This window comes from Podarcis raffonei, chromosome 10, assembly GCF_027172205.1.
Source record: "Podarcis raffonei isolate rPodRaf1 chromosome 10, rPodRaf1.pri, whole genome shotgun sequence".
NCBI lineage: Eukaryota > Metazoa > Chordata > Lepidosauria > Squamata > Lacertidae > Podarcis > Podarcis raffonei.
This window is the reverse complement of record NC_070611.1, coordinates 17,086,540-17,109,070: the sequence shown is the minus strand read 5'-3', so window position 1 is coordinate 17,109,070 and position 22,531 is coordinate 17,086,540. Positions and strand designations below refer to the sequence as shown.

Sequence of the window (22,531 nt, the reverse complement as noted above, 5' to 3'; positions counted from 1 at the left end):
GTACGCACAGGCAGGTTCTACGCAGCTGCCCTAGTTAAGCCCCCCCTCGCGGATGTATGGGCGAAAGCCAGCCACCCTAGGCTTGTATACCCACCGGGGAGGTGGGTGCGGAGACCACCTGGGATGTTAGGTACACGTACGGGAAGGTACGCTGGGAGGCAGGTGCGATCCCGCCCCTGGTAGCTGCTTGGTTCGAAAGCAGGTGCACAGGTGATGGATTCACATGTGTGCCTTAGTAGGCCAGGCGAAGGGGGTGGACGTTGGGTGTGCATACAGGAAAATGTGCATATGCAATGCACAAACCGATCATATTTCACCCAGGATAATAATTTTGGGGTAGAGAACAAGAGATTCAAGGTGGGTTAGGTGCTCTGAACAGGAGCGCGTCCATAGGTGTACACACACACACACACAAACACCTATATAGAATAGTAAGAAAATGCTTCTTTTTTGTCTTGCGTTTTGTGTGTGCAGAGCCTGAGTGTGTATTTGCGGTCAGCTGCGTGCAAGGTGCATAGTATAACAATAGGTAGGACCCCTTCCCATGGAGTGCATGTGTGCGTTGACCTATAGCCCTGTGCTGTGTGTCACGGGTGGGGGTGGGCTGTGCTCATTTTCCTGCCTTTTCCCTGCCCCCACCGGGAGTTCGGAGAACACACAGAGCTGAGCTGCGCTCTCACAATGCCATTCAGCCTGGAATTCCTCCTGGGTTGCTAAGGGTAACCCTGGGCCATGCCAGCCATTGAAAGAGGTTTCCCCAGACTATTTTTAAGACCTCCTCCTCCACCTCCTCACCACCGAACTGCACTGCTGAATGGGACTGTGGCAGGGCAGTGCTTTTATTCGCACAGCCATTGTGGTCAAGTCCTAAGTGTGCTTTTAGGAACTGGGAGCAGCGCATGAAAATACAGACTGATTTCCCCTCCGGATGAGCGAAATATTAGACCCGGTTCTCTGCCACCACCTTTGAGTAGCTTTAAAAGCATTGCATGGCAGCTTCAGATAACCTTCCTCTGAAATGGTGTTTCCCAAACTTGAGTCTCAAGCTGCTTTCAGACAACAGTTCCCATCATCCCTGACTACTGGCCCTGCTAGCTATGGATGATGGGTGTTGTAGTCTGAAAACAGTTTGAGAAACTCTGAAATATTTTTATCCTTTTTCCAGTCACTCATGACATTGCATGCAACATTGGGGGTGGGGACTGGCCTTGTGTTGGCTCTGTTGTGCAAGCCAGAAGCATTGATTTAGCAATAGTTATGATGTTAGCTGTCACTTGTTTAGGGCATGGTCAGAAACAACCAAAGTTGTGGAAACTAGGCAGCGTCTCTGGGCCTGGTGAGTGCCTGGGTAAGTGATCGGTACTCACCATGAGTCCATCTCAGTATTGTCTTCACTGACTGGCAACAGTTATCCAGGTTTCAGGCACGGTTCTCTCTCAATTTTATGTGGAGATGCTGGGAATTGAAGCTGTGAACTTCTGCAGCCAAGCTCTACCACTAAGCTATGGCCCTTCCCTAAAAAAAGAATCCTATGTATAGTCTACGGAGGAAAAGGATGTGTGGAGGACAGAAATGCAATAAAGACAAGAATATATAAATACTGTCTTCTTTAGCGATCACTCGTAGCCGAGTAAGATTGTCTTCCATAAACACGGTTTTATCAATGAGTCCATAAGTGACTGTGGAGGCCAATTCTGGATCCACACATCCTTCCACAGTGGGGACATTGGTTTCCGGGCGGGAGTTGATCATGGTGTGGATTTGCCAAACGTGTCTTCCTCCTAGTGCATTTCTCTCTTTCGTCCTGAGTTTGAGCGTCTTCAAAGCCCATGGCACCTTTGGTAAAGGCTGTTCTCCAACTGGAGCGCTCGCAGGCCAGTGTTTCCCAGTTGTCAGTGTTTATACTACATTTTTTTGGATTTGCCTTGAGACAGTCTTTAAACCTCTTTAAATACTGTAAGGTTTTCATCGCAAGCTCCTGCTTTTGTGTGGTCAGTAGAAAGCAGAGAATGGGAGTGAATTGACCGTTTCTATAACGGAGGGAAATAAGCACTGGTGTTTCCCCAAACATGCATTGGGACTGCTGCTGTTTTGCTTCTTCATGAACCATTTGGAGCAGTGAAGTGTGTGGATGATGCCAGTTCATTCATAAGGGTGAAACCCGAAGCTGTCTATGGGGAAAACGGCCAAAGGATCTGTCCAAACTTTGCGGTTTGACAGCAAAAACGGCAAAGAGGATAGTCAGGTAACAAAGGGCCCAAAACACTGAGTCATAAACAATTTGCAGCGTTACCTGTGCACCCTGACGGGGTCCTGTGAGTGTACAGGAAATGTGCCTTGAGGTTGTGGTAAACACCTTGCCGGAGGCATCAACTCAGCGTGCAGTGATAGGAAACACTCTTGCGTTTCAAATTTCTTGGAAAGGGACTGAGTGCCGGCCTCATAATGCTTTTATGTAAGTCTTTGCTGCGGCCACATTAGGAATATGTGAGCAGCATAGAAGGAGGGCCGTCTTAAGCATATCTGGCGCCGTGGTGCAAAGATCCCTCCACCACACACACACACACACACCCTGTTTCCCAGAGTTGTCAACCTTTTCCCAAGCCTCTGAGGGGATCACTCTCCTCCCGCGGAGGCTTGGGAGGCAAGCTGCATGCCCGCCAGTCATATGGTTGACGGGGCGCAGCTGGAAGGCCTGCACGGAAAGGGGAGGCCGCCAGCGAAGCCACACAGCTCCCCCATTCACTGGGGCACCCCGAGAGGCCGGCGCCCTGGTGCAACACACCACTAAACCCAATGGGAAAGACAGCTCTGCGTAGGAGCCAATTCCAGGGGGCTGTAGGTGCTTGGGCCCAGCAAAGAAGAATGGATACAAAACCATATGGAATATGCAGAAATGGTGAAACTTGCCGGAAGAATAAGAAATCAAGATAACAAACTTTTTATAAAAGAATGGAACTGGTTTATTGAATATTTACAGATAAATTGCAAACAGATAAAAAACATTTAGCAGGATTCTTGTAATAAACTGCAGTTTAACAAGAATATATATTTACAATAGATAATTAAATGAACAAGCTAAATGAATTTGGATATGCAGAAGATATTAAAAAATAATGAGGGGGAAGGAAGTCAAATTTTTAAATGTTAAATTGATTGTAAAACTAGTGAAAATGTATACATTTGAAAAGTAAAAATAAAAAACGAAGAAAAAAGAGAAGGATGTCTCACTGGATGTGGAAAGGAGGAGGAAGAGGAGCCATCGCCGCAACTCGGATGTGCAACATCACACACAAACACACACCTGCAGGCGTGTGCACGTGACATCACACGTCCATGTTACGGCGGGTGGGTACCATGTTACCTGAGGGTGAGATGGCTCCCCTGGTGAGGAACAGTGCAACATCTTGCAGCAATGGGAAACCTACAGGAAAGAACAAATACTTCTATTTGGAGTTTGGAGATCTTTTCCCCGTGAAGAGAGTTGAAAGGATCTGAAGCTTTTTAGTCTACAAAATACAGGATTTTTTTGTAACTATTAAGAACATTATGGAGAAAGTGCTTAAAGACTAACTTTCCCCTCTTATAGGTTGAGCAGCAATAGGCTCAGAACAGCCAAAAAATGAAGTGCTGTTTCAGAAAATGCAGTATCAATTTATGGAACTCAGGGTGCCACAGGATGGTACTGGCTGCTAGCTAAAACAGCTTTGAAAGGAGAACAGACAAATTCAAGAGGATAGTTATATCAGCAGTTCTGTGTCCTGAATAGCTAATTGGGAATGTCCATGTTCAGAGGCCGTATACTAGAAGCTGGGCTCACAAGCAGAACAAGTGTTGCCTTCAAGCCCTGCTTGCGAGTTACCCAGAGGCATTTGCTAGTCCCTGCTGGAAACAAGGTGCAAGCTAGATGAACCAGATGGTCTGATCGAACAGGCCTCTTCTTATGTTCTTAAGTTCTTATTTGGCTTTTGTAAGGATTACCGAGCAGTGATTTGAGTACTCAAAATGTATTATGTAAATGCCAAATGTTTTCGATGACTGGGGTTGCTACTCGAGTGAACACAGTCATTGAGTGGCGATTTTTGCTGGGACCTCTTGGTGTGATGCTGGTGGAACTGGGAAGTTCTCAATTAGCCTCTTTTGTCTGCCTTAAAGCACAAGGCTCGCTCAAACTATGATGCCACAGGTGTCCAGGACGTGTTAAAGAACTCATTCGCATGAGATTGCTGTTGTGTGATGGGTAAAAACAACACCATCTGAATCCACTCAGCGTGCTTCAAGCAAAGGTATAATTTGGTCATGTGGTTTAGAGGGTGCAGGAGGCTGAAGGCCCTGGCTGTGGGATATGACGTGGTGGAAAAGCCCAGAATTCATTGTGTTGGCATGTGCATGCATTCGGTTTCTTGTGTGTTGCAGACAAAAGCAGTATTTTGGTGTCTCTGTTTTCACACGCTCGGTGTGTCAGTGCTACGGCAGGGAACATATTGTGCCTCAGCTGTCTAAACAGTGACTGCTGATAGGACCAGAGAGATGTTTCTTCAGACAGTTGGAACCATGAAAGCTCATGATGGTGACCAAAGAAGGCTAATAATAATCTTGCACTTGAGAAGGCCTGGCCTAGAAATGTTGGGTGCCTTTTCATATACATGCCTCAGAAGCTTCCCGGTTCAGCCCTGAGCATCCCCAAATAAAAAGGGAACGCCACATAGCTGCATTTGGGGAAAAGACTTTTGTGCAACATCCTGTTAATGGAGGGAATAGACTGGTCTAGACTAGGAACCGACAGACCGACTACAGTGATACCTCGGGTTACATATGCTTCAGGTTACATACGCTTCAGGTTACAGACTCCGCTAACCCAGAAATAGTGCTTCAGGTTAAGAACTTTGCTTCAGGATGAGAACAGAAATCGTGCTCCGGCGGCGCGGCAGCAGCAGGAGGCCCCATTAGCTAAAGTGGTGCTTCAGGTTAAGAACAGTTTCAGGTTAAGTACGGACCTCCGGAATGAATTAAGTACTTAACCCGAGGTATTACTGTATAAAATAAGTAAATAATGAAAAAAAGGTAGGATATACTGATAAGGCAGTATTGTATGCTTGAAGGAAGTAGCCATCTATTTGTTTATTTACCGTATTTTTTGCACCATAACACTCACTTTTTTCCTCCTGAAAAGTAAGGGGAAATGTCTGTGCGTGTTATGGAGGGAATGCCTACGGGTGGCATGCCTACGGATTTTCCTCCTCTAAAAACTACGTGCGTGTTATGGTCGGGTGCGTGTTATAGAGCGAAAAATACGGTATATATCTTCTATCTCATACTTGTCTTCATTATTTACTTACTTTATTTATTAAATTTGTATATTACCCTCCTTCCCTCACAGGGAGCCTCACAACAACAAAAAATACAAAATGAGAACACAAAATGCGTAATAAAACAGGAACAAACCAATAAGTCCCCGCTCCCATAGGCCACAGAAGGTTAATCAGCCAAAGGCCTGGTTGTATAGAGAAACATTTTTGGCTGGTGCCTAAAGATATGTAATGAAGGCACCAGGCGGGCTTCCCTGGGGAGAGCATTCCACAAACAGGGAGCCACCACAGAAAAGGCCTGATCTCATGTTGCTGCCCTCTGGACTCTCGTGGAGGAGGGCACATGAAGAAGGGCCTCAGATGATGGTTGAAGGGTCTTGGTCAGGAACAGCACTCCTTGAAGTATTGCCATGGAACCCAACATGTGGGTCTCAGGAGGTCTCCCATCCAGGCACTGGCCGGACACAGACCTGCTTAGCTTCCAACAGACTTGGCGGCCTCATGTGCCTCTGACCACATGTTAAGAATAGCTGCCTTATTCTGAGTTGGTTCGTCTTCCTTGGTAATGTCTGTGCACTGGCTGTGGCTCACTAGGGTTTCAGACAGGAGCGTTCCCCAGCCCTGCCTAGGACTGATGGGGACTGAACCTGAGTCCTGCATTCAAAGCTCTGCAGCCTGACCCCTTACATTGCTTACATGCCAATTACCATATTTTTTGCACCATAACACTCACTTTTTTCCTCCTAGAAAGTAAGGGGAAATGTCTGTGCGTGTTATGGAGCGAATGCCTGTGGGTGGCGGGGGATCTGCTGCAGTCGTGAGCAGAGGATCCATGGTTCCCCTTCCTTCCCTCCTCTGTGGTTACAAAGCATGGATCCACATGGATCCTCAGGATTTTTGCATTGGGCTACTCCAAACTCACTGTCAGATCACATGTCTGTGGCCACAGCATGAACCACAAAAATCATATATCCACTATTTTGTTTAGAATATTTTTTTTCTTGTTTTCCTCCTCTAAAAACTATGTGCGTGTTATGGTCTGGTGCGTGTTATAGAGCGAAAAATACGGTACTTAGAAGAAAAAGTGATCTCATGGTGACTACAAAATTTCCTTATCATATCTGCTTAGCCTCAAGATTATTGTGGAGGTAAATGCTTGCATGATTTGCGATATTTGATAAGTCACCAGGATACATCAGTTGGACAATACCATGGTTTGCGCTCTTAGTAATGGGAAGCAACTGTGTGTGTGTGTTTACAGCCGGCCTCTCTTGTCAACACATTGACTTCTTCCCTGTAGCAATGCCAGTGATTTTGCAGAGTCATTGTGTGAATCAGAAATGAAATTTAGTTTCTGAGAAGCCAAAGTAGCCTTGTGTCGATACTGCGAATTATTTGCAGGACTGTTTTAAGAGCTTATTGATAACATCTTTCTGAGAAAAGCTGCAGAAATCTGCTGCTTGCTGTCTGCTGCAGGTTATTTGGTTCCCTGGCTTGCTTCCGTCTCGCTTGCTCCCATGATTTTCCCTTTGTGTTTGTGTAAGTGATGCGGCTGTTGGCAAACAGGGTAACGCGAGTGTTGACTTAATAATAATAATAATAATAATAATAATAATAATAATAATAATAATAATAATAATATCTTTATTGTCATTGCCCCCTCTCGGGGACAACGAAATTACTTGACTGCTCCATAAAAACACTAATTAAACAATACAGTATAGTACAGCAAGGAAGATTAGATGACTTTCAAAGTCCAGGCTTCCCATTCAGGGCCGAGATCACTCTGGAGAAGAAGCTGTTCTTAAGACGGCTCGTTCTTGTCTTCATCGTCCTGTATCTCCGTCCCGACGGCAGGAGCTCGAAGACACAGTGACCAGGATGCGATGGATCTTTTACTATGTCCAGTGCCTTCCTATGGCACCTTGTGGCATAAATCTGCTCTAAGGTGGAGAGTGGGCAGCCAACAATGCTCTCTGCTGCCTTGACAACTCTGCACAACCCCATCCTGTCCTGGGTAGTACAGCTTCCGTACCACACACATAAGCCATAAGTGAGCACGCTCTCAATGGCACAGTGATAGAAGGCAGGAGAACAATGATCTCATTGGAAACAATGCTGATTTGGGGGTGAGAAACAGCCTGTGCTTCTCGGGGTTCTCCATCCTTTTTCATAGCAAGACTTACCCCTGCTACCAGCCTCTGAGTTATATTCTGCCATACAAAATCTTGGCTCGATTATTATTTTAGCCCTGTGCTGATCGAGTTTTCCAGAATTATTACTTTGACTTTGACCTTAAGGAACAATCGGGAGCCAACTTTAAACTCCATCTTTTCCTGATGTCAGGTGTGGGGCTTGTGGGTGTGGTGTGGGACAGACTGGTTCATGGGCCAACTTTGGACCTGCGGGAGGTTTAATTTGTGCCCATGGGCCAGAGATTTCCTACTGCTTTTGTAAATGTTGGCACAGGGCTATCAATTAATTGGACGGATATATGCTAATAAAAGAACATCCAGACTTTCAGCTTACAGGTAACTCTTAATTGGGCACAACAGAAAAGTAGCTCAGGGCGTTAGTTACTGGTGAAAAATCATATGATTCAGGTATCATTCAGCCAAGGTTCAGCTTCGCAGGTTTTTGTTTGGAGATGCAATAAATGGGTGCTTCGTATTTTTTCTAGATTGTTGCCTTATTGTTAGGTTTATTATTATTATTATTATTATTATTATTATTATTGCTTAGAATACTGAGTGGAAAGTAAAACTTCCAAAATTTAAATAAAATAATAATAATAATGAACTCTTGTAAACGTCTGTCTATCTATCATCTGTCTATCATCTATCTATCTATCTATCTATCTATCTATCTATCTATTTTAAAGGTTTTTTTAACATATCATTTTCAACAGTAATTAAACATACTTTTACATCTTATTCAAATTTTTGACCTCCATCAATCCTGTCTGAAAATTTTCCAGTCTAATCTCTCAGTATGCATTTCTTCCCTATTACATTTCAAACTCATAACCAATATCTCTATCTTTTTCTACTTGGTAACACTTCGTATATTTCTCCTTACAAAACTTATTGTAGTCCTACTAGCGTAATTTGTTGATTACAGTTGCTCTTCAAATAATTCATATACTTCTTCCAATCTTCTGTAAATCTCTGGTCCCGCAGGTTTCGAATCCTTCCTGTCATTTTGTCCAATTCTGCATAGCACATTAATTTCGTCTGCCATTCTTCTTTCGGCGGAATTTCTTCTTGTTTCCATTTCTGGGCTAACAATACTCCTGCCGCAGTTGTGGCATATAAAAACAATTTAACATCTTACCTATTAATGTCCTGACCTATAATACCAAGTAAAAATCTATCTATCATCTATCTATATCTATCTATCTATCTATCTATCTATCTATCTATCTATCTATCTATCTATCATCTATCTATCTATCTATCTATCTATCATCTATCTATCTATCATCATCTATCTATCTATATCTCCAGTTACAGATAGGTAGCCGTTTTGGTCTGCCATAGTCAAAACAAAAAAAAATTTTCTTTCCAGTAGCACCTTAAAGACCAACTAAGTTAGTTCTTGGTATGAGCTTTCGTGTGCATGCACACTTCTTCAGATACAGTATCTGAAGAAGTGTGCATGCACACGAAAGCTCATACCTTAACTATCTATATCTATCATCTATCTATCTATCTATCTATCATCTATCTATCTATCATCTATCTATCATCTATCTATCTATCTATCTATCTATCTATCTATCTATCTCTCTCTCTCTCTCTCTCTCTCTATCTATCTATCTATCTATCTATCTATCTATCTACCATCTATCTATCTATCTATCTATCATCTATCTATCTATCTATCTATCATCTATCTATCTATCTATCTATCATCTATCTATCTATCTATCTATCTATGGGTCTGTAACAAGTTCTTGGATAGCTGATAACACCAGTGCTGCAGGGTGAACTAGATGATCCTGAGGGTTCCTTCCGGCTTTAAATTCTATGATTTCTGTGTTGGGAACCAGCCTGTGGGACTTTCCAGACCACCCTCCTCCCTCCTCGCTGGCCCTTCTCTCTGTCCTCCTTTGAGTGCTTCTCTCTGCCTGGAATGGATCTTTGAAATGGGCTAATTCCTCTTGCTTTGCTGGATTGAGAAATGTGGCTAGAAGCCACTGCCTTTTGCCAAATGTTACTTACTCTTCAGTCCTGTCGTATCATGGACTGGTTGGATGCAGTGGAATGGTGTGAGGAAACAGCTGGGGAACCCCCCCCCCCAAAAAAAGGAAGAAGACTTTTTTGGGCCAAAACAAACAAGATGAATTTTAACAGGGAGAAATGTAAAGTATTGCACTTGGGCAAAAAAAATGAGAGGCACAAATACAAGATGGGTGACACCTGGCTTGAGAGCACTACATGTGAAAAGGATCTAGGAGTCTGGGTTGACCACAAACTTGACATGAGCCAACAGTGTGACGCGGCAGCTAAAAAAGCCAATGCAATTCTGGGCTGCATCAATAGGAGTATAGCATCTAGATCAAGGGAAGTAATAGTGCCACTGTATTCTGCTCTGGTCAGACCTCACCTGGAGTACTGTGTCCAGTTCTGGGCACCACAGTTCAAGAAGGACACTGACAAACTGGAACGTGTCCAGAGGAGGGCAACCAAAATGGTCAAAGGCCTGGAAACGATGCCTTATGAGGAACGGCTAAGGGAGCTGGGCATGTTTAGTTTGGAGAAGAGGAGGTTAAGGGGTGATATGATAGCCATGTTCAAATATATAAAAGGATGTCACATAGAGGAGGGAGAAAGGTTGTTTTCTGCTGCTCCAGAGAAGCGGACACGGAGCAATGGATCTAAACTACAAGAAAGAAGATTCCACCTAAACATTAGGAAGAACTTCCTGACAGTAAGAGCTGTTCGACAGTGGAATTTGCTGCCAAGGAGTGTGGTGGAGTCTCCTTCTTTGGAGGTCTTTAAGCAGAGGCTTGACAACCATATGTCAGGAGTGCTCTGATGGTGTTTCCTGCTTGGCAGGGGGTTGGACTCGATGGCCCTTGTGGTCTCTTCCAACTCTATGATTCTATGATTCTATGACTCAGAACCAGGGGAGTGGTGGTGGGACAACAAGGAGTGGTCAGAGGGAGAAGACTGGGGAAAGGAGGTGTAGGAAGCTGAAGTGAGTGAGGCGAGTCTGTGTCAGAGATACGTCAAGAATCAGAGGAAGAAGCTAAAGCAGGAAAGGGAGGAGACCAAGAGGCAGGGATGATTCAGGCTGGTGAAGAGGCATGGGTGTCTTCCCCTTCCTGCTGTGACAAACTCATCCCCTTTGGTCTCCCAGAACCAGAAGAGGCATGGAAAGGGCAAAGGAGAAGTTGGCTTCACACAGGTGCAGTCTCAGATTGTTTGGGGAAAACCTTGGAGAGGAAGGGACTTTGGCCTTCAGTCTCAGCAACTGCTTCATGGGAGCAAGACCTGCCAGAGAAGAGATGCTGTGCTCACTAGGCCTGACACTGAGTGTTGGACTGGACCATTAAGACCTGGGTTCAGATCCTCCCTGTGCCATGAAAATCGCTGGGCTGTCTGTCATCTTCATTTTGTTGAAAGGACAAAATTGATAGGAAGTCCCTAGCTGTTTGGGAGAGAGGCAGGGTGAAAAGGTAATTAAACAATAAATAAATAAACCAAACTTCCTGTTTTGCAATTAGTAACTGTGTCACATCTCTTAAAAATTTAATTTTAGGACACATCATGGAGGGACTGGCTTTTCTGGTAGAAATGTTTGCCCACGAGTGACAAGTTGTTTTTGGGTCATCGTTATTTTTTAAAGTGAATTCATGCAACCTTTGAAAGAGCAGTCTCACTGCCGTCTGATGTCAGAAGCAATGTGTCAGATACGTACTGCACACTGCTGTAACCAAAGTTTAAATTAAGACACAGCGTGTGACGTTAAAAGTACCATTTCCAATGCACATAAAAAAAAAAGATTTACAGCATTTGTACTATTCAAACTCTCTTTTTGTCTGGGACTTAACCCCACTCCATTCCTGCCACCCCCCAAGTAATTTATAATAATTAATAATAATTTATTATTTATACCCCGCCCATCTGGCTGAGTTTCCCCAGCCACTCTGGGCGGCTTCCAATCAAGTGTTAAAAACAATACAGCAATTTGAATCATTATGTGAAATAATTAATGATGCAACCCTGTGTCCACTTTCACGGGATTCTGTTTCTTTAAGGTGAATGAAATTTCATTGCAAATGAAATGGTTAGGATGGGAAAGCATTTTTTACACTGATGTAAAAAAAATAAAAATCCCTGCTGCAGAATTCTAAGGGTTGTTACCCAATGCTGATGTTCTGCTAATGGACTTCCACTGGTGCAACAGAACTTCCATTTCTTCTCCTCTTCCATGCAGGCCCCTGTGCTCCTCAAAATGTTTTCCAGAGATTTGGGGGGCTCCAGAGCAGCTATTGGGATGTGTAGGGAGAGGGAGAGGGAACTCTGCTGGTGCTGTATTGGATACAACCCAACAGCTGTCGTTTCCTTCCATGAATAGAACAGTTTACATTCACAGAGTGGGGCTCTCCCATCTCTCCATCCGTTCTGTAGCCTGTGCTTACCTGAAAATCTGTGTCTGGAGGACTCTTGTGGACAGTGTGGGACATGGGCTGCAAATGTTGGGTGGGGGCTTGGTGGCCATCTTTCTTACCTGAAAGGAGGAATAGCTTAGGATCCAAGCTGAAGAAGAGAAGAGTTTGGATTTGATATCCCGCTTTATGACTACCCTAGGGAGTCTCAAAGCAGCTAACATTCTCCTTTCCCTTCCTCCCCCACAACAAACACTCTGTGAGGTGAGTGGGGCTGAGAGACTTCAGAGAAGTGTGAGTAGCCCAAGATCACCCAGCAGCTGCAGGTGGAGGAGTGGAGATGTGAACCCGGTTCCCCAGATTACGAGTCTATCGCTCTTAACCACTACACGACACTGGCTCTCAAGCTGGTATCCAAGAGGCTATTGAATTGCTTCTAAAAACAGCTTCAGATACGTCCTACCTACGTCAATAGCAGTTCTGCATCTATGTGTCAAAAAGATCATAGATTTGCCACGCATCTACTCAAACTACTGAAACTCAAGATGCACCTAGCTCAGAATCCTCTCTGCAGTCACGCAGATGTGTGCTCATTTCCCACGCATGATGTTCCGCACATGGCTATCCCACTATGCTACGTGGAAATGTTATCCTACTTGGAAATCTGGTATGCTTTTAAGTGGCCCTAAGTGGCAAGTTTAGGGCTGAGGCATTGGGCTCAGTTGCACAACAAAATAATTACATGTTTCCGCTATGTAGGTCAGCCGAAGACGTATGAGGCCAAGGCTTGTTCTTTGCTTGTGTCTTTGGTTGAGCACCAAGTAAGCCAAAGTTAATCTGGGCACACAGTCTTCCCTTTTCCCCAATAGAGTGACTGGGGAAAAGGGAAGACTCTGTGCCCAGCATAGTTTAATTTTGGCTTACTTGGTGCTCTGCCTTATATTTGTTGCAATGTTTTGCTTGCATAGACTGTTTCTTGTTCTTTCAGCAGGTGTGGGTGAGATACTTCTGGACTTCAAAATGTTATTGGGTTCCCAACTCCCATCAGCACCATGTCCAGCGGTCAGACAAATGGGAGTTGTAACCCATCAACATTTGATGGAGCACAAATTAGCCGCCTCTGTCCTTGTATCAAGTTTCTCTCTTGTAGCTGTGTGTGTAAATCTCAGTTGGTGTGTAAATCTCAGTTGGTTAACCTCCCAATTTATCATTCAGCCTCCAATTTAACATTCTGGGGGAGGGGTATTTATTCTGCTCTTGTTATCTGAAGCTTATCTTCTTTTTCATAAATCTTCCTCTTTCAAATAATTCTCAGTCTGTGAGACTGAGATTTATCCCTTGTTACCCATTAAGGATTTGTGTTTGCCTAATTGCACCTGGTTGTTGTTTTCTAATGCCCATGTAGCTATGAAAACCATTCGTGTAGTGAGAGTGCCAATTATTTTTTTCCGGGCATAATGATGGAAGTGGAAAACGTGCGGTGCCTCACACACACTGCTCAGCAGGTTTTCAGATGTCCCATTGCTTTATGTATAAAGGAATTCTTGTACCTAATGCCAGGGGGGAGGAAAGAGAGACCATTAAGGGGCAGATTATTTTGAAAAAGGGTGGTGCTTCAAATTTATATATTTTTGTGTCTTCTTTTTGTAATCAGTTACTTGCTTCCAAGGTAGGAGCGAACTGAAAAGAATGCAAAGAGCTGCTCAATAATGGAAGACTTTGGAGTTGCATCTTTTTCATATCCACTCAATAACTTCTTCATTATCTTGGATATAGAGGTGTGTGGCATTCAGAATTCACTGTAAGCAGGCAATGGCATGGAGGGAAATAATAGGCAAACAAGACGGTGTTGGAAGCCTTAGAATTGCTTGCTCTATAAACTTGATTGATTTTGCCTAGGATCTATAATAGGGTTGCAGTTCCTTCAGTTTTGTGCCCGCTGGCTGTCATTGATCCTAAACACACTGGTGTTGCCTGAAGACACATAGGGTCCCAACTAAGTCATGACACACCACCCAAAGTATACAGGCTTCCCCAAGGAAATGCAGGTCTCTTCTGTCAATGGCTCCCTCACTCTTGGCTCCAAGTCTAGAAATGTAGGAGCGCAGAAGTGGGGACTTCATGGTGGAGCATCTTGCGGAAAGCTTGCAAACAACAAAAATTCAATCTTCAGGGCCAACAGATAAATAAATGTCAGGTACATAAGGGACTCGGGTGGCGCTGTGGGTTAAACCACAGAGCCTAGGACTTGCCGGTCAGAAGGTCAGCGGTTCAAATCACCGCGACGGGGTGAGCTCCCATTGCTCGGTCCCTGCTCCTGCCAACCTAGCAGCTCAAAAGCACAAAGTTCAAGTAGATAAATAGATACCGCTCCAGCGGGAAAGTAAACGGCATTTCCGTGCGCTGCTCTGGTTTGCCAGAAGTGGTTTAGTCATGCTGGCCACATGACCCGGAAGCTGTATGCCGGCTCCCTCGGCCAATAAAGTGAGATGAGCGCCACAACCCCAGAGTCGGCCACGACTGGACCTAATGGTCAGGGGTCCCTTTACCTTTATCTTTTACGTAAAGCTTGCCTTTCCAAAACCGCTTGCGGTGCGTAAAATCATCACAATAGCTAGTCATGAAGGGAGTTTCATGTGCTGGTCACTGGCCCTGCCACACTGGCATGGATATGCAGGGAGTGGGGGAAATAACAACAACAACAACAACAACAACAACAACAACAACAACAACAACAACAACAATAATTTATTATTTCTACCCTTCCTATCTGGCTGGGCTTCCCCAGCCACTCTGGGCGGCTTCCAACAAAATATTAAAATACAGTAATGGATTAAACATTAAAAGCTTCCCTAAACAGGGCTGCCTTCAGATGTCTTCTAAAAGTCTGGTAGTTGTTCTCTTTGACATCTGATGGGAGGGCGTTCCACAGGGCAGGTGCCACCACCGAGAAGGCCCTCTGCCTGGTTCCCTGTAACTTGGCTTCTCGCAGTGAGGGAACCGCCAGAAGGCCCTCAGCACTGGACCTCAGTGTCGGGGTAGAACGATGGGGGTGGAGACGCTCCTTCAGATATACTGTGTCCTACATTGGGGGCAGGGCCAGTAAGGAAATAAATCTGGAAATAAACCACTATCTGACTTTTAGGAGACATCTGAAGGCGGCCCTGTAGAAGAAAGATGTTAATGTTTGATGTTTTGTTGTGTTTTTAGTATTCTGTTGGGAGCTTCTCAGAGTGGCTGGGGCCACCCAGTCAGATGGGCAGCATACAAATAATCAAATTATTATTAATAATTATTATGATTGTTTGAAAGTCTTCACATGGAAAACAGGCGAAGGGGGCTTATGTTACCCATAATTATGACTGCCACAGCAGCCAACTTCTATAATAGACAGGGGCAGCCCCCCCTCCACCTGAGGCAAAATGGGAATTGCTTCCTATTGCCGCCTTCACAGCCACGTCCCAGTCTCCCCTTCCACCGCCACCATGGCCGCCCTCCAACACACCGCAGGAATGCCCTGGCTCTTGCCAACCCTGGGGGAGCTGGAGTGTGCTTCAAAGTGTTGTTGCTCAGCTAAAATTTGGCTAATTTTGGTCCATTAATTTTAATGGGTTTAATCCAAAATTTAGTTGGAAACAACCTGCTGGCTGGGACTGATGGGAGTTGGAGTCCAAAAGTATCTCTGGAGGGCCACAGGTTCCCTTTTCCTGGACTACTGAATATCTTAGCTTTGGGTTTCTTTGGCTATTTGAGCCCATTGCCATTACCTTACTGATAAAAGCATTGCAAGCAATCCTGTGCATTGGGTTCAGTGCAACATTAGTTTCATAAGCTGTTTTATGATGACAATCTGTTTGTCATTTTAGCATTTGCATCAACATCCCTTAAAACAAGGATGAAAAGTGTAACTTTGTAAGTTGCTTCATTCCACCACCACCCAACACAGGAATTAATAAATATTTATTCTGCACTTCCTCTCTAAGGAGACCAGAGTGCTATATACTAAAACCAGGAAAACAGTACAAAATTGCACATATCCAGTATCCGTTTCACATTTCTCTGAGTGTATCTGGTGTGTTGCATGATACCACTTCCTCTTTGTGTCACATCAGATAAAGAAGCAGTTGTGAAAGGGATAATTAATGTTAAAAGAAATAGTAATACCAGCTTTTAACCCTTAGGCTCCTTAGAAATAAGCCTTTGCAATTTCTAGGAGAAAAGCCAGAGTTAATGGTCTTATTCTGACCAGAACGTCTGCCTTCAAAACTGTTTTTTTAGATGAGTTTGCATTCTTTATTTGCTGACTTCCGCTTTCCTCTCTGAGTAGAAAGAGACGATTTGCCTGCAGTGGATCACTGTGGACTGAAACATCTGCAAATATTACAAGTTTGAGACTCTGCACAAACAATTGGCTTTGTTACTAGGACTGCCAAACCATTAAGGATATTTTAAATCTGATTATCTGACTTTTAGGAACGTGGGTGGTGCTGTGGTCTAAACCACAGAGCCTAGGGCTTGCTGATCAGAAGGTCGGCAGTTCGCATCCCCGCGACAGGGTGAGCTCCCATTGTTCGGTCCCAGCTCCTGCCCACCTAGCAGTTCAAAAGCACGTCAAAGTGCAAGTAGATAAATAGGAACGCTCTGGTAGGAAGGTAAACGGTGTTTCCGTGTGCTGCTCTGGTTTGCCAGAAGTGGCTTAGTCATGCTGGCCACATGATCCGGAAGCTGTCTGCAGACAAACGCCGGCTCCCTCGGCCTATAGAGCGAGATGAGCGCGCAACCCCAGAGTCGTCCATGACTGGACCTAACGGTCAGGGGTACCTTTACCTTTACCATTTTTATCTGACTTTTAACTGACGAACCAGTCAATTAATAGTCACATACTATATACTCCAGGGACAAATCAGTGTTTTAGGTCTGCCGTTCAGTGTTGCTCATCACTCTTCTTGGAACTTAAATGAGATGTTTAAATTCGATTTTCTTCCTTGTTTATTTTATGGACCTTCCTTCAACTGTACATTGCTGTGGCTACTGATTTAGACAGCAAGGCATCAGAAACAGCTACAATGACAGCCATAGTAAGGAGCGGAATATTTAAAGCTGCAATCTCATGCACATTAGAACTACTTTAATTGGAGTAACCCCTATTACACTCAGTAGGATTCGTCTACATGTAAATATGCATACGATCAGGCTGCCTGTGAAAGCTTTCATTTGCTTCTCATTAAGAGTGTGCTGATCTTTGTGAAATTCGTTGCAAAAAAATGAAAGGGTTCTTGTATTTGTGCGGGTTGCTGTTGCTAGGAGCTACCATACAAGTATCAACAATGACATTGGAAGACAGCATGAGCAGGTAAAACACCCAACCCTTTTCTCTATTTCCAGCCCTTAAAAAACCCAGCTTAGTGCTCCACCTGCAGTCCAGTGCAGATTTACTTGCAAGCAGAGTGGCTATGTGTCCTACTTAACAGAGGGCATCCTTCTACTAGAATAGCTGTCAAAGGACTGTCTTCTGTTTGAAGGCAACCTCAGTTTGGAAACTGCCAAGTCAGATCGTTAGAAGGGAGATCAGGAACCTTGAAGTTGTCCAACATTTAGTATCAGGACAGGCACGCAGGACAATACACATTAGTCTTCCCATTCTACAGTGGTACCTCGGGTTACAGACGCTTCAGGTTACAAACGCTTCAGGTTACAGACTCCACTAGCCCAGAAATAGTACATTGGGTTAAGAACTTTGTTTCAGGATGAGAACAGAAATCATGGCACGGCGGCAGCTAAAGTGGTACCTCAGGTTAAGAACAGTTTCAGGTCCAGAACGAATTAAGTTCTTAACTGTATTTCTCAATTTTCCTCTGTACATATCAATTAGCATACACAAACCTATGCAACTCTGCATGTTTTGCCTTCAATTCTTCTTCTTCTTCTTCTTCTTCTTCTTCTTCTTCGGGTAATGGGTGATGAGGTACCGGTATTTATTCACTTTTAGTTATGTATAAGTGGGCACCCTGCCTGAAATTAATTCCCATTAAAAAAGGTAAAGGACCCCTGACAGTAAAGTCCAGTCACAGACGACTCTGGGGTTGCGGCACTCATCTTGCTTTTCAGGACGAGGGAGCCGGCGTTTGTTTTTCCGAGTCATGTGGCCAACATGACTAAGCCGCTTCTGGTGAAACCAGAGCACGCATGGAAACGCCGTTTACCTTCCCACCAGAGTGGTACCTACTTATCTGCTTGCACTTTTTGACATGCTTTCGAACTGCTAGGTTGGCAGGAGCAGGGACCGAACAACGGGCACTTAACCCGTCATGGGAATTCGAACCGCCGACCTTCCAATCGGCAGGCCCAAGAGTCTCAGTGGTTTAGACCACAGCGCCACCCGCGTCCCATTACTTCCAAGTAAATATGACTAAGGATAATGTTGTTTGACCCAGCTATGAGGGAGAGGAAGCGGAATGGGACAAAACAATTATTTTTCAACTCCAGGTTACCTCTGTGGCAGTGGGATGGGTGCAGAATGATTCCCCCTGCCACCTACTGGGCTGGAGGAGGGAAATGAGTGGATTCCTTCAAGACAGTAGTGGTTAGTATGGCAGCAGTGCTTGCCTGACTTCCCATCACCAAAGCGTGTTCTCCTTCATGGAGAGCACTTGATGTGGTGGGGGCTGACAAGACGCTCCAAAGTTGTGGGGCGGGCTAATTGATCATTGGCCACTGTTGTGATTGGGCTTCCCTTGATGTTGGGAGGAAGTTATTGTTGCCATTCTGTGATTGACAGCTAGAAATGTTAAAACTCCCTGCACGAAGCATAGAGCTTCCTCTTTTCGCTCCGTGCATCAGATTGCCCGTCCCCCCCCCCCCCCATATTTAGGGTTTATCATATTGACCTTGCTATGCCTGTCATGGGGTTGTCGGCTCTTGGGGCAGGGGCCCGGTAGGAATTTTGTCCATCTGGCTGATTGGCTGGGGCCATTTGGTTTTTGCCTACTGCGTAGCAAATCGTCACAACTTGTAAGGTTGTGGTTAGGCATTGGTTTAGGGTTTGGTTGGTGGAGGGACATGGATTGGCTGTGCCTGCCCCTCCAATGCTGCTGCTGCAAGGGATTCCATTAAAGGAATACAGGGGCTCACCTATGCTTTTGTCCGAACCCTGTCAAGGGGCTAGGGCCACACAAGAGCCCCTGGTTGCATTTGGGGAGGGCTGAGGGCAGGTTCCCTGCTCCGTCGCTACCCCCAAATGTATTCCCCTTTTCTGACTTTCGCAGGCTTGCGAAATGTCAGTCTGTCCCCCACTGGGGGGCAGATAGTCGCAACCAATGCCTAAGCAACCACTCACATTTTTGTATTTTAATAAAGTTGTGGCCAAAAATTATGCCAAAAACCTTAAACAAAATTTCTGTGTGATGTGTGAGTTATTTGGGGTGGCTTGGGGACCTCGACACACAATGGACCATGGATGAAATACTCCTGTTTCTGGTTACCCTGTTGTGGTTTGTTTGGTGAGAGAGGAACCACAACCACAGGCTGGAGATGTAATGCCAATGCCAGCCGCTCCGTGGCTCATTTCCTTGCTCAACTAATAAAGCAGCAGAGTAGGAGCGCTCCGTCTTTGTGCGCACCAGCATGCAGCTGATATGCATATTTGCTTAACTATGATTTATGGCTTAGCATGCACTCAGATGCCACCATTACGTGGTCAAAATTAACATGGTTAAGGCAAGCCAAGGGGGAAATCTTGCAGTACAGATAGATTGGCAGAGTTTAAGCCCCACGCTAGGCCTTTGTTCTCTTTTGTGCTTTCTAGCCAGAAAAGCCATTTATGCGTTCACATTTCATTTAAGATTATGAAAGATCGTTTTACCCCTTATATGCCCAGTCAATCACTCCTCTCTGCAGGTGAGGACCACCCGCAGATAACCCATTTTATCAGGAGTTCTGTTCTGCACAGAACCTTTTCATGTTCTGGCACCTACACTTTGGAATTCCCTCTCCTTAAGTATTAGGCAGGCTTTGTCTATCCAATGTGTATCTGCATTGGAACTGTGTTTAGCTGTTTTATCGCTTATGTGGATGCTACCCTGGCCTCCTTTGGGAGGAAGCAGTGCCAGATTTACGTATAAGCTAAACAAGCTATAGCTTAGGGCCCCACTCTCTTGGGGGCTCCAAAAAACTAAAAGGAAAAAAACGCTGGGTATACATTTCCAAAATATAAGATAAAAAGCAAATAAAATAAAACCTGCATACAGCAACAGTGTTTTGTGTTGTGTAGGCTCCTATGATGTAAGTAATGGGCCCCGCCTGCTAGACTGCTCCCTAAAATATCACTGGTTTACTCATTTCTTTTTATTTATTTATTTTTTTATAATTTTTTTATTGGTTTTCCAACATGAATTAAACACATTACAACTCACAATACATAGACAAACAAACATATAAACACGTATAATTTCATAACCTCTTTTTCTTAAACCTTATTTCACCGACTTCCCCATGCCTCCCTTTTCTGCATCCCTGTTTTAAAATTTTCCAGCAACCCCTAATTTCAATTAACTTATAATTCACTTTCTTTAATCCTTCTTCTCTTACCCAATCATTTACCACTGCAATTCTGTTTTACATTACCCATGACATTTTAGCACTCATTAATTTTACAACAGTTCTTAAGATAAACTTTGTATTTCTTCCAGTCTTCTTCCACCGACTCTTTTCCTTGGTCACGGATTCTGCCAGTCATCTCAGCCAGTCCCATGTAGTCTATCACCTTTGTCTGCCACTCTTCCAGCGTGGGTAGTTCTTGTGTCTTCCAATATGGTTTACTCATTTCTATATATAGGGTGCCTACATTCTGCATGTGCAAATGGCTTTAGATACCTATTAGGTTAAGGTTACCAGATTTTTTTCAATGAATCCAGGGACCTTTTTAACTTCCTACTAAACAGATGGATTTTGTCAGGGGACTGATTTCTAAATCTGGGGACTGTCCCCGGGAAACGAGGATGTCCGGTAACCTTAATTTGAGGGCATTCTGTGCACACAATAGGCCAGCTAGATAGAGTCAGCTAGATACATAGTGTTGTGGGCCAAAAATGGCTTATCTTCTGAGTTTACACCAATAAGACTCAGAGACAAGAGGAGTTAGGAGTCCATTGTTTATTGCTAGGCAATAGGTTACAGTCGAATTGTTTCGCAAGGGTCGGGGCGGTAGTATTTATAACATTTCAAAAAAAGGATTTCAATTTTCACCAATCATGTACATCATTACCTCATTTCATGTTTAATACACATGCGCAATAAGCGTTAGCAATTTCTGTTGATTCAGCTTTGATTCCCAGGGCTCTCTGTTAAAATGCTAACTTCTGTTACATTGTGTTAGTATGCTTGTTGGGAATCTGTGTTACGCGTATCCATTTGCACCATGTATCAACTTATGTTCTAGCTTATGAGCAGTATCTTTGTGATTCACATATTAGCTGTACTTCTTGCGAAAATCATCAGTTTCATAAAGCAATGGGTTACCATAACTTCTCTTTTAGAAGCACACTCAAGGATTTATAGGGGTTCACATTATCCTATTTATTGTGGTTCTTTGGGCCACCACCACAATAGGACAAAAACCTTTTGGTATTAAGGCCGTGGGCTGTTAGGCTGCTGAACGGAAAATAATATAGTGCAACTGACTTTCGGGGTTGGTGTGTTGTGCGACAAGCACACAGAGTGCAACGAGATTGAGTGTTTGTGGGTGGGGAGGCTCAGTTAATTTCATTGTACATAGGTTGTACATTGACAATAAAGGTGGTATTATTATTATTATTATTATTATTATTATTATTATTTGTCTTTCGCGTGGTTGTGGGAATCATTACAGCAAACGCAACATCTGCATCATAAGGAAAGGAGTTGTTCAGCTACCTGCTGATAGAAGGGGTTGACAAGAAAATGTTAAGGTTTTGAATCATCAAGGCCTACATTATCAAAGCCTCGAGCATTTATATTGAAGGTTTGTTTATTGTCAGTGGCGCCTAAGGCAACCTTTTATAGCCTTGTAAGCTGGTTGGCTTTAATTAACAATGCACATGAGAAGGCTGCATGCAACATGCTACTGTTTGGCAGGCGTAATTAACACTCGATACACCTAGACAGGGTGGCAGACTCCGTAATTAATAGAGGCTCCTGTTTGTTCACCAGGGGCCCAGAATCCAGATCTAAGTGCTCCCTATGGAGTCTTGATTTGGGGACCTGGGAGATAGGAAGCCAAATTAATGATGCTAATTCTCTGGGTGTTTGTCATGGCAGATGGGAGCGACAGATATCACCTAGGGATAATGCTAGTGGTAGGTCATCACAAGAAATACTTATTTGAGGAGTTTTCTGTAAAAGGTCGCTATGTTAAGATAATGAAAAAAATCAGTAAGTAAGAACCTTCCCCCCACAAATGACATTTGCTTATTTTGGAAATATATAGCCATCAAACAAGATATCCGGGTCCGGTCAATGAAAGAGAAACTGTAAGCTGCTCAGCAGACCTTAGTAGAATTGCTAGCTATCTCTTTATCTGTTTTGTTTCTCCAAGGTTGATCCTGTCAGCATCTGCAAAGGCCTGCTATTG

At 44.1% G+C, this 22,531-nt stretch overlaps 1 protein-coding gene across 1 annotated transcript in view; it reads left to right on the top strand.

Annotated features, from left to right (window-relative positions):
- The window catches only part of LOC128422645 (mitogen-activated protein kinase 11-like), a 49,687-nt gene that overhangs the window by 566 nt on the left and 26,590 nt on the right, over window positions 1-22,531 (top strand). The gene's annotated exons all lie outside the window — the stretch shown is intronic.